This window comes from Mobula hypostoma, chromosome 26 (assembly GCF_963921235.1).
Source record: "Mobula hypostoma chromosome 26, sMobHyp1.1, whole genome shotgun sequence".
NCBI classification, from domain to species: Eukaryota; Metazoa; Chordata; class Chondrichthyes; order Myliobatiformes; family Myliobatidae; genus Mobula; species Mobula hypostoma.
Window position 1 is genome coordinate 4,383,627 of NC_086122.1, and position 17,146 is coordinate 4,400,772.

The window sequence follows — 17,146 nt, forward strand, 5'->3', positions numbered from 1 at the left end:
CTTATAGTTGACTTATCACCTATATTCTGTTGGTGATTAACGCCCCCCCCCCCCCCCATCATCCAGTCTACAAGAATATTGTCAATACTAAACCGGTCTGCGGTACAAAAAAGGTTGGGGACACCTGCTCTTGTCAACACCTGAGATTCTACCAACAATGATTGTATCATCAGCAAATTTATAGCTGATATTTGATCTATGCCTAGCCACACAATCATGTGTATATAGAGAGTAGAGCAGTGGGCTGAGCACACACCCCTGAGGTGCACCAGTATTGATCGTCAGTGAAGAGGATACGTTATCACCAATTCGTGATATGGTCGAGGATCCAATTGCAGAAGGAGGTACAGAGGCCCAAGTTCTACAACTCCTCAATCAGGATTATGGGAATGATGGAATTAAATGTCGATGAACAGCATCCTGACATAGGTGGTCGAAAGCCGTGTGGAGAGCCGTGTTGAGATTGCGTCTGCCATTGGCCCATTGTGGTGATAGGCAAATCGCAATGGGTCCATGTCCTTGCTGAGGCAGGAGTTCAGTCTAGTCATGACCAACCTCCCAAAGCATTCATCACTGTCGATGTGAGTGCTACCAAGTAATAGTCATTAAGGCAGCTCACATTATTCTTTTTAGGTACTGGTATAATTGTTGCCTTTTTGAACCATGAGGTGAATGGTCACAGTCTTTCTCCAGGGAACAGGTCTAAAACCAGAGAGCACAGGTTTAAACTGAGAAGGGAAATAGGGCCATGTTTTTCACACAGAAGGTTCTGGCATGAACTGCTAGAGGAAGTGGGAGAGGTGAGTACAATTACAATATTTAGGCAGGTTTAGGAAATGATTAGTTGGAAATTTTATTTGGAGATACAGCATGGTAACAGACCCTTCTGGCCAACAGTTCCACACAGTTACATCTATCTGACCTGTTAACCCAAACAGTATTGGAACATTGGAAGAATCAAGCACCCAGATGAAACCCATGCAGTCATGGGGGAGAACATTAAAAACTCCTTCTAGATAGCAATGGGAATTGAACCCAGGTCCAGACGGCAATTGAATTGAATCCAATTTCTGGATTGCTGTTGTGCCACGTGCCAGTGAGATTAGAAACGGGATGATTTGGCATGGCTGAAAAGCCAGTGCAGGGGATCGGGCTTCAGGTTCTTGGATCATCGGGACCTCTTCCGGGGGAGATATGACCTGTATAAAAGGGACGGGTTTCACCTGAAGACAAATATTCACGTGGGCAGGTTTGTTAGAGCTGTTGGGGAGGGTTTAAACTAAATTGGTGGTGGGAAGGTGGATGGGAACCAGAGTGAAGGGACTTAGGATGGCTCAGATGTTATAAAAGCAAAAATAGCATGCAGTCATACTGTAAGGAAGGGCAGGTAGTTGACAGGACAAAATTGCAGCCAGCAGGGTGAGTATCAGTGCATTAGGGATGCAGAATCAAAAGGGTAGCAAATACAGCAGTCAAAGTGTTACACCTCAATGCACAGAGTATAAAAAATAAGGTGGATGACCTTGTGCCATTACAGATAATCAGCCATCATTGAATCATGGCTGAAGGATGGTTGTAGTTGGGAGCTGAATGTCCAAGGTTACACATTCTATTGGATGGATAGGAAGGTAGACAGAGGGGGTGGTGTGGTTCTGCTGGTAAAGAATGGCATCAAATCAGAGTGGAAAGATGTGACATAGAATCAGAAGATGTTGAATCCTTGTTTGTTGAGTTGCAAGGATAAAAAGACCCTGATGGTTAAATGCAGGCCTCCCAAAAGTAGCTGGGATGTGGACCACAGATTACAGCAGGAAATAGAAAAGGTGAGTCAAATGGGCAATGTTATGGTAGCCATGGGAGATTTTAACGTGCAGATTGTTTGGGAAAATCAAGTTGGTAATAGATCTCAAGAGAGTGAGTTTGTTGAATGCCTACATGGCTTTTTAGAGCAGTTTGTCATTGAGCCTACTAGGGGACCAGCTAGACTGGATTGGGTGTTATGTAATGAACCAAAGGCGATTAGGAAGCTAAAGGTAAAAGAGCTCTTAGGAGCCAGTGATCATAAAATGATTGAATTCAACTTGAAATTTGATAGGGAGAAGGTCTGACGTAGCAGTATTTCAGTGGAGTAAAGGAAATTACAGTGGTATGAGAGAGGAGTTGGCCAAAGTAAATTGGAAGGAGCTGCTGACAGGGATGACAGCAGAGCAGCAATGGTGTGTGTTTCTGGGGAAAATGAGGAAGGTGCAGGACAGATGTATTCCAAAAACGGAGAAGTACTCAACCATGGCTGACAAGGGAAGTGAAAGCTAATGTAAAAACAAAAGAGAGAGCATGCAACAAAGCAAAAATTACCAGGAACAGAGGATTGGGAAGCTTTTAAAAGAATCATTAGAAGGGAAAAGATGAAATATGAAAGCAAACAAGCAAACAATATCAAAGTGGATAGTAAAAGCTTTTTCAAGTATGTGAAAAAAGAGGAGAGTGGATATAGAACTGCTAGAAAATGAGGCTGGAGAAATAATAATAGAAAATAGAGAGATGGCAGATGAACTAAATGAGTATTTTGCACCAGTCTTCACTGTGGAAGACACTAGCAGTGTGCCAGATATGTGTGAAAGTAGAGAACTGAGTTCAATTACTGTTATAAGGAAGAAGGTGCTCCAAAAACTGAAAGACCTAAGGGTACCTAAGCCATCCAGACCGGATGAACTGAACCCTGGGATTCTGAAAGGAGATTGTTAATGACAAGACCATAAGATATAGGAGCAGAAGTAGGCCATTCGGCCCATCGAGTCTGCTCCACCATTCAATCATGGGCTGATAAATTTTTCCAGTCATCCCCACTCACCTGCCTCCACCCCATACCCTTTGATGCCCTGGCTAATCAAGAACCTATCTATCTCTGCATTAATTGCACCCAATGACTTGGCCTCCACAGCCACTCGTGGCAACAAATTCCACAGATTTACCACCTTTTGACTAAAGTAATTTATCCTCATCTCAGTTCTAAATGGACATCCTTCAAACCTAAAATTGGACCCTTTTGTTCTAGACTGCCCTATCATGGGAAATGACGTTGCCATATCTATTTTTTTCAGACCACTTAACATTAGAGATGTTTCTATGAGATCTCCCCTCATTCTCCTGAACGCCAGGGAATACAGCCCAAGAGCTGCCAGACATTCCTCATATGGTAACTATTTCATTCCTGGAATCATTCTCATGAATCTTCTCTGAACCCTCTCCAATGTCAATATATCCTTTCTAAAATAAGGAGCCCAAAACTGTACACAATACTCCATGTGATCTCACGAGTGCCGTATAGATACTCAACATCACATTCCTGCTCTTACATTCCATACCTCTAGAAATGACTGCCAAGATTGCATTTGCCTTCTTCACCACCAACTCAACCCAGAGGTTAACATTGAGGGTACCCTGCACAAGGATTCCCAAGTCCCTTTGCATCTCTGCATTTTGAATACTCTCCACATCTAAGTAATAGTCTGCCTGTTTATTTCTTCCACCAAAGTGCATGACCATTGTTACATACCCCGTAACTAGGTTGCCAAACCAGCAGAAATGGATCACTCAGTTGGAGTCTGGATTACTAGAACTAAGAAAGTTTTATTAAAGAAACAAGCAACACAGTAATCAAAAGGATAATAAAAGCAACAGTTCAGCAGTGATAAACACACATGTGCACAGAATTTAAAATAACAGCATCAATCAAGCTCTATTCGACCAAATTTCAAAGTGACACAAAAGTTCAGTCCAATTTAGTTCAGTTCGCAGTAATCGTTGCCATGGCGATGGACAACGTGGGGGGAGGGAGAGAGAGAACGGGAACAACTGATCATTCAGAACGGCTTCCACTCACAGACCTGCGATATTGCTCACAAGCAGCTTTCGGGCGAGTCCTTTGTGATGTCACCTGAGGTCACCGACTGTGACCCCTCCTCCAGATGCAGTGAACCCGGCACCCAGGCAAGGGCGGACACACACCGGGTTCCCTCCGATCGTACCTTTCCACCCTGTGCTTTTAAGGTTCGATACTTCCCATCGACTCGTGAGAGGCGCACCGCTTCCAGGGTCTCCTTACCTCGGGTGTCGTGTGTCCTGCCTTAGCGAACCTGTCCCTTTTTATCCCCCTGCTGGGGCATCGCCTGTCCACCACTTCAAACAGTTCAGGGTTCAAAGGGGGAGCCGCTCCAGACAGCTCTCTCTCCCGTCCCTTCATTACACATCTCCAGATGCTGTTTCATTGTGTTCCTTATCTCTCTCTTGAAGACAGGTGACAGACCAACTGCTGATCACACAGGACAGCTAACATCTTATCTATTGATATTCTCGTCACACCATACACTTTCGAACATTGCATTTCTTTTGCCACTTCTTTTCTCATTCCCCTAAACTACCTAAGTCTCTCTGTTTCCTCAACACTACTTGCTCTTTGTATCATCGGAAAATTTAGCCATAAATCCATTAATCCCATAGTTGAAATCATTGATACACATCAGAAAAAGCAATGGTCCCAACACTGACCCCTGTGGAACCCCACTGATAACCAGCAGCCAGCCAGATCCCTTTATTCACACTTTCTGTTTACTGCCAATCAGCCAGTTCCACTCATACTAGAAACTCGCCTGTAATTTCATGGGATCTTACCTTGCTGAGCAGCCACTTGTCAAAGGCCTTCTGAAACTCCAAGTACACCACGTCTACTGCATCTATGTTGTCTACACTGCTTGTAATTTCCTCAAAAAATTGCAGTAGGTTAATCAAGCAGGATTTTCCTTCCAGGAAACCATGCTGGCTTGTCATTTCATCCCTAACGATCAATTCCAACAACTTCCCAACCACTGATGTCAGGCGAACAGGTCTATAGTTTCCTTTCTACTGCCTCCCACCCTTCTTAAATAGCAGAGTAACATTTGCAATTTTCCAGTCATCCAGACAATCCCGATTCTTGAAATTTCATTGTCTATACCTCCAAAATCTCTCCAGCTACTTCCTTCAGAACCCATCAGGTCCAGGAGATTTATCTACCCTTGGACCATTAAACTTCCTGAGCACCTTCTCAGTCGTAATTTTCACTGCACATCCTTCACTTCCTTGACACTCTTAAATGTCTGGTATACTGCAGACATCTTCCACTGTGAGGACTGATGCAAACTATGCGTTCAGTTCCTATGCCGTCTATTGGTCCTACATCTACCCTCGACTCTCCTTTATGCTTTATATACTTAAACAAGCTTTTTGTATCTTCTTTGATATTCATCACCAGCTTCCTTTCATAATAGAACATAGAACATAGAATAGTACAGCACAGTACAGGCCCTTCAGCCCACAATGTTGTTCTGAACCTCAAACCCTGCCTCCCATATAAGACCCCACATTAAATTCCTCCATATACCTGTCCAGTAGTCTCTTAAACTTCACTAGTGTATCTGCCTCCACCACTGACCCAGGCAGTGCATTCCATGCACCAACCACTCTCTGAATGAAAAACCTTCCTCTAATATCCCCCTTGAACTTCCCACCCCTTACCTTAAAGCCATGGCTTCTTGTATTGAGCAGTGGTGCCCTGGGGAAGAGGTGCAGGCTATCCAATCTATCTATTCCTCTTATTATCTTGTACACCTCTATCATGTCTCCTCTCATCCTCCTTCTCCCCAAAGAGTAAAGCCCTAGCTCCCTTAATCTCTGATCATAATGCATACTCTCCAAACCAGGCAGCATCCTGGTAAATCTCCTTTGTACCCTTTCCAATGCTTCAACATCCTTCCTATAGTGAGGCAACCAGAACTAGACACAATACTCGAAGTGTGGCCTAACCAGGGTTTTATAGAGCTGCATCATTGCATCGCGACTCTAAAACTCTATCCCTCGACTTATGAAAGCTAACACCACATAAGCTTTCTTAACTACCCTATCCACCTGTGAGTCAACTTTCAGGGATCTGTGGACATGTACCCCCAAATCCCTCTGCTCCTCCACACGACCAAGTGTCCTGCCATTTACTTTGTACTCTGCCTTGGAGTTTGTCTTTCCAAAGTGTACCACCTCACACTTCTCCGGGTTGAACTCCATCTGCCACTTCTCAGCCTACTTCTGCATCCTATCAATGTCTCTCTGCAATCTTTGACAATTCTCTACACTATCTACAACACCATCTTCATACAACTCCCCACAAGATCCTGAGATGTTTGACATCTGTTATATCACTCAGGTATTCAAAACAAAATATTTGATTTCTCAGTGAATGCAGAGCTTTGCACCAAAAGTATATAGTTGGATTTTACTCTAAAGTACAGAATGAAAACCTTATGCAAACATCTTAATATAACTCACCAAATGATCCTGAGATGTTTGACACCTGTGATATCACTCAACTTTTCAAGACAAAAAAGTTGATTTCTCAAAGCATACAGTGCTTTAACATTGAATGTAGTATACTTTTCAATTTTACTCAAAGGTACTGTCTGCAAAACTTATGCAAACATCTTAATATAACTCTCCACATGATCCTGAGATGTTTGACATCTGTTATATCACTCAGCTATTCAAGACAAAAAAGTTGATTTCTCAGTGCACGAAGTGTCCACATGATCCTGAGATGTTTGACACCTGTTACATCACTCAGTTATTCAGGACAAAAAAGTTGATTTCTCAGGGCATACAGTACTTTAGCATTGAATGAAGTCTACATTTCAATTTACTCAAAGGTACTGACTGCAATCCTTATGGAAGCATCTCAGTATAACTCCCCACATGATCCTGAGATGTTTGACATCTGTTATATCACTCAGGTATTCAAAACAAAAAAGTTTATTTGTCAGTGAATGCAGGGCTTTGACACTGGAAGTATATAGTTCAATTTTACTCTAAAGTACTGAATGAAAACCTTATGCAAACATCTTAATATAACTCTGCAGATGATCCTGAGATGTTTGACACCTGCTATATCACTCAGGTATTCAAGACAAAAAAGTTGATTTCTCAAAGCATACAGTGCTTTAGCATTGAATGTAGTATACTTTTCAATTTTACTCAAAGGTACTGACTGGAAAACTTATGCAAACATCTTAATATAACTCCCCACATGATCCTGAGATGTTTGACATCTGTTATATCACTCAGGTATTCAAAACAAAAAAGTTGATTTCTCAGTGAATGCAGAGCTTTGCACCAAAAGTATATAGTTGGATTTTACTCTAAAGTACTGAATGAAAACCTTATGCAAACATCTTAATATAACTCTGCAGATGATGCTGAGATGTTTGACAACTGCTATATCACTCAGGTCTTCAAGACAAAAAAGTTGATTTCTCAAAGCATACAGTGCTTTAGCATTGAATGTAGTATACATTTCAGTTTTACTCAAAGGTACTGACTGGAAAACTTATGCACACATCTCAATGGAACTCTCCACATGATCCTGAGATGTTTGACAACTGTTATATCACTCAGCTATTCAAGAGAAAAAAGTTGATTTCTCAGTGAATGCAGTGCGTTGACTCTAGAAGTATATACTTCCATTTTACTCTAAAGAACTGAATGCAAACCTTATGGAAACATCTTAATATAATTCCCCACATGATCCTGAGATGTTTGACACCTGCTACATCACTCAGTTATTCAGGACAAAAAAGTTGATTTCTCAGGGCATACAGTGCTTTAGCATTGAATGAAGTCTACATTTCAATTTACTCAAAGGTACTGACTGAAATCCTTATGGAAGCATCTCAGTATAACTCCCCACATGATCCTGAGATGTTTGACAACTGTTATATCACTCAGGTATTCAAAACAAAAAAGTTGATTTCTCAGTGAATGCAGAGCTTTGCACCAAAAGTATATAGTTGGATTTTACTCTAAAGTACTGAATGAAAACCTTATGCAAACATCTTAATATATCTCTCCACATGATCCTGAGATGTTTGACAACTGCTATATCACTCAGGTATTCAAGACAAAAAAGTTGATTTCTCAAAGCATACAGTGCTTTAGCATTGAAAGTAGTATACATTTCAGTTTTATTCAAAGGTACTGACTGGAAAACTTATGCAAACATCTCAATAGAACTCTCCACATGATCCTGAGATGTTTGACACCTGTTACATCACTCAGTTATTCAGGACTAAAAAGTTGATTTCTCAGGGCATACAGTGCTTTCAAATTGAATGAAGTATACATTTCAATTTTACTCAAAGGTACTGCTGCATATGTTATTAAAACATCTGAATATAACTCTCCACATGATCCTGAGATGTTTGACACCTGTTATATCACTCAGGTATTCAAGACAAAAAAGTTGATTTCTCAGTGAATGCAGTGCTTTCAAATTGAATGAAGTATATACATTTCAATTTTACTCAAAGGTGACTGCAAACCTTATGGAAACATCTCATATAACTCCCCACATGATCCTGAGATGTTTGACATCTGTTATATCACTCAGGTATTCAAAACAAAAAAGTTGATTTCTCAGTGAATGCAGAGCTTTGCACTAAAAGTATACAGTTCAATTTTACTCTAAAGTACTGAATGAAAACCTTATGCAAACATCTTAATATAACTCTCCACATGATCCTGAGATGTTTGACAACTGCTATATCACTCAGGTATTCAAGACAAAAAAGTTGATTTCTCAAAGCATACAGTGCTTTAGCATTGAATGTAGTATACTTTTCAATTTTACTCAAAGGTACTGACTGGAAAACTTATGCAAACATCTTAATATAACTCTCCACATGATCCTGAGATGTTTGACATCTGTTATATCACTCAGGTGTGCAAGACAAAAAAGTTGATTTCTCAGTGAATGCAGGGCGTTGACACTAGAAGTATATACTTCAATTTTACTCTAAAGAACTGAATGCAAACCTTATGGAAACATCTTAATATAATTCCCCACATGATCCTGAGATGTTTGACACCTGTTACATCACTCAGTTATTCAGGACAAAAAAGTTGATTTCTCAGGGCATACAGTGCTTTAGCATTGAATGAAGTCTACATTTCAATTTACTCAAAGGTACTGACTGCAATCCTTATGGAAGCATCTCAATATAACTCCCCACATGATCCTGAGATGTTTGACATCTGTTATATCACTCAGGTATTCAAGACAAAAAAGTTGATTTCTCAAAGCATACAGTGCTTTAACATTGAATATATAGTTCAATTTTACTCTAAAGTACTGAATGAAAACCTTATGCAAACATCTTAATATAACTCTGCAGATGATCCTGAGATGTTTGACACCTGCTATATCACTCAGGTATTCAAGACAAAAAAGTTGATTTCTCAAAGCATACAGTGCTTTAGCATTGAATGTAGTATACTTTTCAATTTTACTCAAAGGTACTGACTGGAAAACTTATGCAAACATCTTAATATAACTCCCCACATGATCCTGAGATGTTTGACATCTGTTATATCACTCAGGTATTCAAAACAAAAAAGTTGATTTCTCAGTGAATGCAGAGCTTTGCACCAAAAGTATATAGTTGGATTTTACTCTAAAGTACTGAATGAAAACCTTATGCAAACATCTTAATATAACTCTCCACATGATCCTGAGATGTTTGACAACTGCTATATCACTCAGGTCTTCAAGACAAAAAAGTTGATTTCTCAAAGCATACAGTGCTTTAGCATTGAATGTAGTATACATTTCAGTTTTACTCAAAGGTACTGACTGGAAAACTTATGCAAACATCTCAATAGAACTCTCCACATGATCCTGAGATGTTTAACAACTGTTATATCACTCAGCTATTCAAGAGAAAAAAGTTGATTTCTCAGAGTATGCAGTGCGTTGACTCTAGAAGTAGTATACATTTCAATTTTACTCAAAGATACTGAATGCAAACCTTATGGAAACATCTCAATATAATTCCCCACATGATCCTGAGATGTTTGACACCTGTTACATCACTCAGTTATTCAGGACAAAAAAGTTGATTTCACAGGGCATACAGTGCTTTAGCATTGAATGAAGTCTACATTTCAATTTACTCAAAGGTACTGACTGCAATCCTTATGGAAGCATCTCAATATAACTCCCCACATGATCCTGAGATGTTTGACATCTGTTATATCACTCAGGTATTCAAAACAAAAAAGTTGATTTCTCAGTGAATGCAGAGCTTTGCACCAAAAGTATATAGTTGGATTTTACTCTAAAGTACTGTACGAAAACCTTATGCAAACATCTTAATATATCTCTCCACATGATCCTGACATGTTTGACAACTGCTATATCACTCAGGTATTCAAGACAAAAAAGTTGATTATCAAAGCATACAGTGCTTTAGCATTGAAAGTAGTATACATTTCAGTTTTATTCAAAGGTACTGACTGGAAAACTTATGCAAACATCTCAATAGAACTCTCCACATGATCCTGAGATGTTTGACACCTGCTATATCACTCAGGTATTCAAGACAAAAAAGTTGATTTCTCAAAGCATACAGTGCTTTAGCTTTGAATGCAGTATACATTTCAGTTTTACTCAAAGGTACTGACTGGAAAACTTATGCACACATCTCAGTGGATGTCTCCACATGATCCTGAGATGTTTGACAACTGTTATATCACTCAGCTATTCAAGACAAAAAAGTTGATTTCTCAAAGCATACAGTGCTTTAGCATTGAATGAAGTCTACATTTCAATTTTACTCAAAGGTACTGACTGGAAACCTTATGCAAACATCTCAATATAACTCCCCACATGATCCTGAGATGTTTGACATCTGTTATATCACTCAGGTATTCAAAACAAAAAAGTTGATTTCTCAGTGAAAGCAGAGCTTTGCACTAAAAGTATACAGTTCAATTTTACTCTAAAGTACTGAATGAAAACCTTATGCAAACATCTTAATATAACTCTCCACATGATCCTCAGATGTTTGACAACTGCTATATCACTCAGGTATTCAAGACAAAAAAGTTGATTTCTCAAAGCATACAGTGGTTTAGCATTGAATGCAGTATATATTTCAGTTTTACTCAAAGGTGCTGACTGGAAAACTTATGCACACATCTCAATGGAACTCTCCACATGATCCTGAGATGTTTGACAACTGTTATATCACTCAGCTATTCAAGAGAAAAAAGTTGATTTCTCAGTGAATGCAGTGCGTTGACACTAGAAGTATATACTTCCATTTTACTCTAAAGAACTGAATGCAAACCTTATGGAAACATCTTAATATAATTCCCCACATGATCCTGAGATGTTTGACACCTGCTACATCACTCAGTTATTCAGGACAAAAAAGTTGATTTCTCAGGGCATACTGTGCTTTAGCATTGAATTAAGTCTACATTTCAATTTACTCAAAGGTACTGACTGCAATCCTTATGGAAGCATCTCAATATAACTCCCCACATGATCCTGAGATGTTTGACAACTGTTATATCACTCAGGTATTCAAGACAAAAAAGTTGATTTCTCAGTGAATGCAGTGCTTTGCACTAGAAGTATACATTTCAATTTTACTCAAAGATACTGAATGCAAACCTTATTGAAACATCTCAATAGAACTCTCCACATGATCCTGAGATGTTTGACACCTGCTATATCACTCAGCTATTCAAGACAAAAAAGTTGATTTCTCAAAGCATACAGTGCTTTAACATTGAATGTAGTATACATTTCAATTTTACTCAAAGATACTGAATGGAAAACCTTATGCAAACATCTCAATATAACTCTCCACATGATACTGAGATGTTTGACAGCTGTTATATCACTCAGCTATTCAAGACAAAAAAGTTGATTTCTCAGTGAATGCAGTGCGTTGACACTAGAAGTATATACTTCCATTTTACTCTAAAGAACTGAATGCAAACCTTATGGAAACATCTCAATATAACTCTCCACATGATACTGAGATGTTTGACACCTGCTACATCACTCAGTTATTCAGGACAAAAAAGTTGATTTCTCAGAGTATGCAGTGCTTTAGCCTTGAATGAAGTCTACATTTCAATTTACTCAAAGGTACTGACTGCAATCCTTATGGAAGCATCTCAATATAACTCCCCACATGATCCTGAGATGTTTGACATTTGTTATATCACTCAGGTATTCAAAACAAAAAAGTTGATTTCTCAGTGAATGCAGAGCTTTGCACCAAAAGTATATAGTTGGATTTTACTCTAAAGTACTGTACGAAAACCTTATGCAAACATCTTAATATATCTCTCCACATGATCCTGACATGTTTGACAACTGCTATATCACTCAGGTATTCAAGACAAAAAAGTTGATTTCTCAAAGCATACAGTGCTTTAGCATTGAAAGTAGTATACATTTCAGTTTTATTCAAAGGTACTGACTGGAAAACTTATGCAAACATCTCAATAGAACTCTCCACATGATCCTGAGATGTTTGACACCTGCTATATCACTCAGGTCTTCAAGACAAAAAAGTTGATTTCTCAAAGCATACAGTGCTTTAGCTTTGAATGCAGTATACATTTCAGTTTTACTCAAAGGTACTGACTGGAAAACTTATGCACACATCTCAGTGGATGTCTCCACATGATCCTGAGATGTTTGACATCTGTTATATCACTCAGGTATTCAAGACAAAAAAGTTGATTTCTCAGTGTATACAGTGCTTTGACATTGAAGTATATACAGTTCAATTTTACTCTAAAGAACTGAATGCAAACCTTATGGAAACATCTTAATATAACTCCCCACATGATCCTGAGATGTTTGACATCTGTAATCACTCAGTTTCACAAAAAAGTTGATTTCTCAGGAATGCAGAGCTTTGCACTATAAGTTATTTTACTCTAAAGTACTGAAAAACCTTATGCAAACATCTTAATATAACTCTGCAGATGATCCTCAGATGTTTGACAACTGCTATATCACTCAGGTATTCAAGACAAAAAAGTTGATTTCTCAAAGCATACAGTGCTTTAGCATTGAATGTAGTATACATTTCAATTTTACTCAAAGATACTGAATGGAAACCTTATGCAAACATCTCAATATAACTCTCCACATGATACTGAGATGTTTGACAGCTGTTATATCACTCAGCTATTCAAGACAAAAAAGTTGATTTCTCAGTGTATGCAGTGCGTTGACACTAGAAGTATATACTTCCATTTTACTCTAAAGAACTGAATGCAAACCTTATGGAAACATCTTAATATAATTCCCCACATGATCCTGAGATGTTTGACACCTGTTACATCACTCAGTTATTCAGGACAAAAAAGTTGATTTCTCAGGGCATACAGTGCTTTAGCATTGAATGAAGTCTACATTTCAATTTACACAAAGGTACTGACTGCAATCCTTATGGAAGCATCTCAATATAACTCCCCACATGATCCTGAGATGTTTGACAACTGTTATATCACTCAGGTATTCAAAACAAAAAAGTTGATTTCTCAGTGAAAGCAGAGCTTTGCACTAAAAGTATACAGTTCAATTTTACTCTAAAGTACTGAATGAAAACCTTATGCAAACATCTTAATATAACTCTCCACATGATCCTCAGATGTTTGACAACTGCTATATCACTCAGGTATTCAAGACAAAAAAGTTGATTTCTCAAAGCATACAGTGCTTTAGCATTGAATGTAGTATACTTTTCAATTTTACTCAAAGGTACTGACTGGAAAACTTATGCAAACATCTTAATATAACTCTCCACATGATCCTGAGATGTTTGACATCTGTTATATCACTCAGGTATTCAAAACAAAAAAGTTGATTTCTCAGTGAATGCAGAGCTTTGCACCAAAAGTATATAGTTGGATTTTACTCTAAAGTACTGAATGAAAACCTTATGCAAACATCTTAATATATCTCTCCACATGATCCTGAGATGTTTGACATCTGTTATATCACTCAGGTCTTCAAGACAAAAAAGTTGATTTCTCAAAGCATACAGTGCTTTAGCATTGAATGTAGTATACATTTCAGTTTTACTCAAAGGTGCTGACTGGAAAACTTATGCACACATCTCAATGGAACTCTCCACATGATCCTGAGATGTTTGACATCTGTTATATCACTCAGCTATTCAAGACAAAAAAGTTGATTTCTCAGTGAATGCAGTGCGTTGACACTAGAAGTATATACTCCCATTTTACTCTAAAGAACTGAATGCAAACCTTATGGAAACATCTTAATATAATTCCCCACATGATCCTGAGATGTTTGACACCTGTTACATCACTCAGTTATTCAGGACAAAAAAGTTGATTTCACAGGGCATACAGTGCTTTAGCATTGAATGAAGTCTACATTTGAATTTTACTCAAAGGTACTGACTGCAATCCTTATGGAAGCATCTCAATATAACTCCCCACATGATCCTGAGATGTTTGACAACTGTTATATCACTCAGCTATTCAAGAGAAAAAAGTTGATTGCTCAGTGAATGCAGTGCGTTGAACCAAAAGTATATAGTTGGATTTTACTCTAAAGTACTGTATGAAAACCTTATGCAAACATCTTAATATAACTCTCCACATGATCCTGAGATGTTTGACAACTGCTATATCACTCAGGTATTCGAGACAAAAAAGTTGATTTCTCAAAGCATACAGTGCTTTAGCATTGAATGTAGTATACATTTCAATTTTACTCAAAGGTACTGACTGGAAAACTTATGCAAACATCTCAATAGAACTCTCCACATGATCCTGAGATGTTTGACAGCTGTTATATCACTCAGCTATTCAAGACAAAAAAGTTGATTTCTCAGTGAATGCAGTGCGTTGACACTAGAAGTATATACTCCCATTTTACTCTAAAGAACTGAATGCAAACCTTATGGAAACATCTTAATATAACTCTCCACATGATCCTGAGATGTTTGACACCTGTTACATCACTCAGTTATTCAGGACAAAAAAGTTGATTTCTCAGGGCATACAGTGCTTTAGCATTGAATGAAGTCTACATTTCAATTTACTCAAAGGTACTGACTGCAATCCTTATGGAAGCATCTCAATATAACTCCCCACATGATCCTGAGATGTTTGACATCTGTTATATCACTCAGGTATTCAAAACAAAAAAGTTGATTTCTCAGTGAATGCAGAGCTTTGCACCAAAAGTATATAGTTGGATTTTACTCTAAAGTACTGTATGAAAACCTTATGCAAACATCTTAATATATCTCTCCACATGATCCTGACATGTTTGACAACTGCTATATCACTCAGGTATTCAAGACAAAAAAGTTGATTTCTCAAAGCATACAGTGCTTTAGCATTGAAAGTAGTATACATTTCAGTTTTATTCAAAGGTACTGACTGGAAAACTTATGCAAACATCTCAATAGAACTCTCCACATGATCCTGAGATGTTTGACACCTGCTATATCACTCAGGTCTTCAAGACAAAAAAGTTGATTTCTCAAAGCATACAGTGCTTTAGCTTTGAATGTAGTATACATTTCAGTTTTACTCAAAGGTACTGACTGGAAAACTTATGCACACATCTCAGTGGATGTCTCCACATGATCCTGAGATGTTTGACAACTGTTCTATCACTCAGCTATTCAAGACAAAAAAGTTGATTTCTCAGTGAATGCAGTGCGTTGACTCTAGAAGTATATACTTCCATTTTACTCTAAAGAACTGAATGCAAACCTTATGGAAACATCTTAATATAATTCCCCACATGATCCTGAGATGTTTGACACCTGTTACATCACTCAGTTATTCAGGACAAAAAAGTTGATTTCTCAGGGCATACAGTGCTTTAGCATTGAATGAAGTCTACATTTCAATTTACTCAAAGGTACTGACTGCAATCCTTATGGAAGCATCTCAATATAACTCCCCACATGATCCTGAGATGTTTGACATCTGTTATATCACTCAGGTATTCAAAACAAAAAAGTTGATTTCTCAGTGAATGCAGAGCTTTGCACCAAAAGTATATAGTTGGATTTTACTCTAAAGTACTGTATGAAAACCTTATGCAAACATCTTAATATAACTCTCCACATGATCCTGAGATGTTTGACACCTGCTATATCACTCAGGTATTCAAGACAAAAAAGTTGATTTCTCAAAGCATACAGTGCTTTAACATTGAATGTAGTATACTTTTCAATTTTACTCAAAGGTACTGACTGGAAAACTTATGCAAACATCTCAATATAACTCCCCACATGATCCTGAGATGTTTGACAACTGCTATATCACTCAGGTCTTCAAGACAAAAAAGTTGATTTCTCAAAGCATACAGTGCTTTAGCATTGAATGTAGTATACATTTCAGTTTTACTCAAAGGTACTGACTGGAAAACTTATGCACACATCTCAATGGAACTCTCCACATGATCCTGAGATGTTTGACAGCTGTTATATCACTCAGCTATTCAAGACAAAAAAGTTGATTTCTCAGTGAATGCAGTGCGTTGACACTAGAAGTATATACTTCCATTTTACTCTAAAGAACTGAATGCAAACCTTATGGAAACATCTTAATATAATTCCCCACATGATCCTGAGATGTTTGACACCTGTTACATCACTCAGTTATTCAGTACAAAAAAGTTGATTTCTCAGGGCATACAGTGCTTTAGCATTGAATGAAGTCTACATTTCAATTTACTCAAAGGTACTGACTGCAATCCTTATGGAAGCATCTCAATATAACTCCCCACATGATCCTGAGATGTTTGACATCTGTTATATCACTCAGGTATTCAAAACAAAAAAGTTGATTTCTCAGTGAATGCAGAGCTTTGCACCAAAAGTATATAGTTGGATTTTACCCTAAAGTACTGAATGAAAACTTTATGCAAACATCTTAATATAACTCTGCAGATCATCCTGAGATGTTTGACACCTGCTATATCACTCAGGTCTTCAAGACAAAAAAGTTGATTTCTCAAAGCAAACAGTGCTTTAGCATTGAAAGTAGTATACATTTCAGTTTTATTCAAAGGTACTGACTGGAAAACTTATGCAAACATCTCAATAGAACTCTCCACATGACCCTGAGATGTTTGACAGCTGTTATATCACTCAGCTATTCAAGACAAAAAAGTTGATTTCTCAGTGAATGCAGTGCGTTGACACTAGAAGTATATACTCCCATTTTACTCTAAAGAACTGAATGCAAACCTTATGGAAAC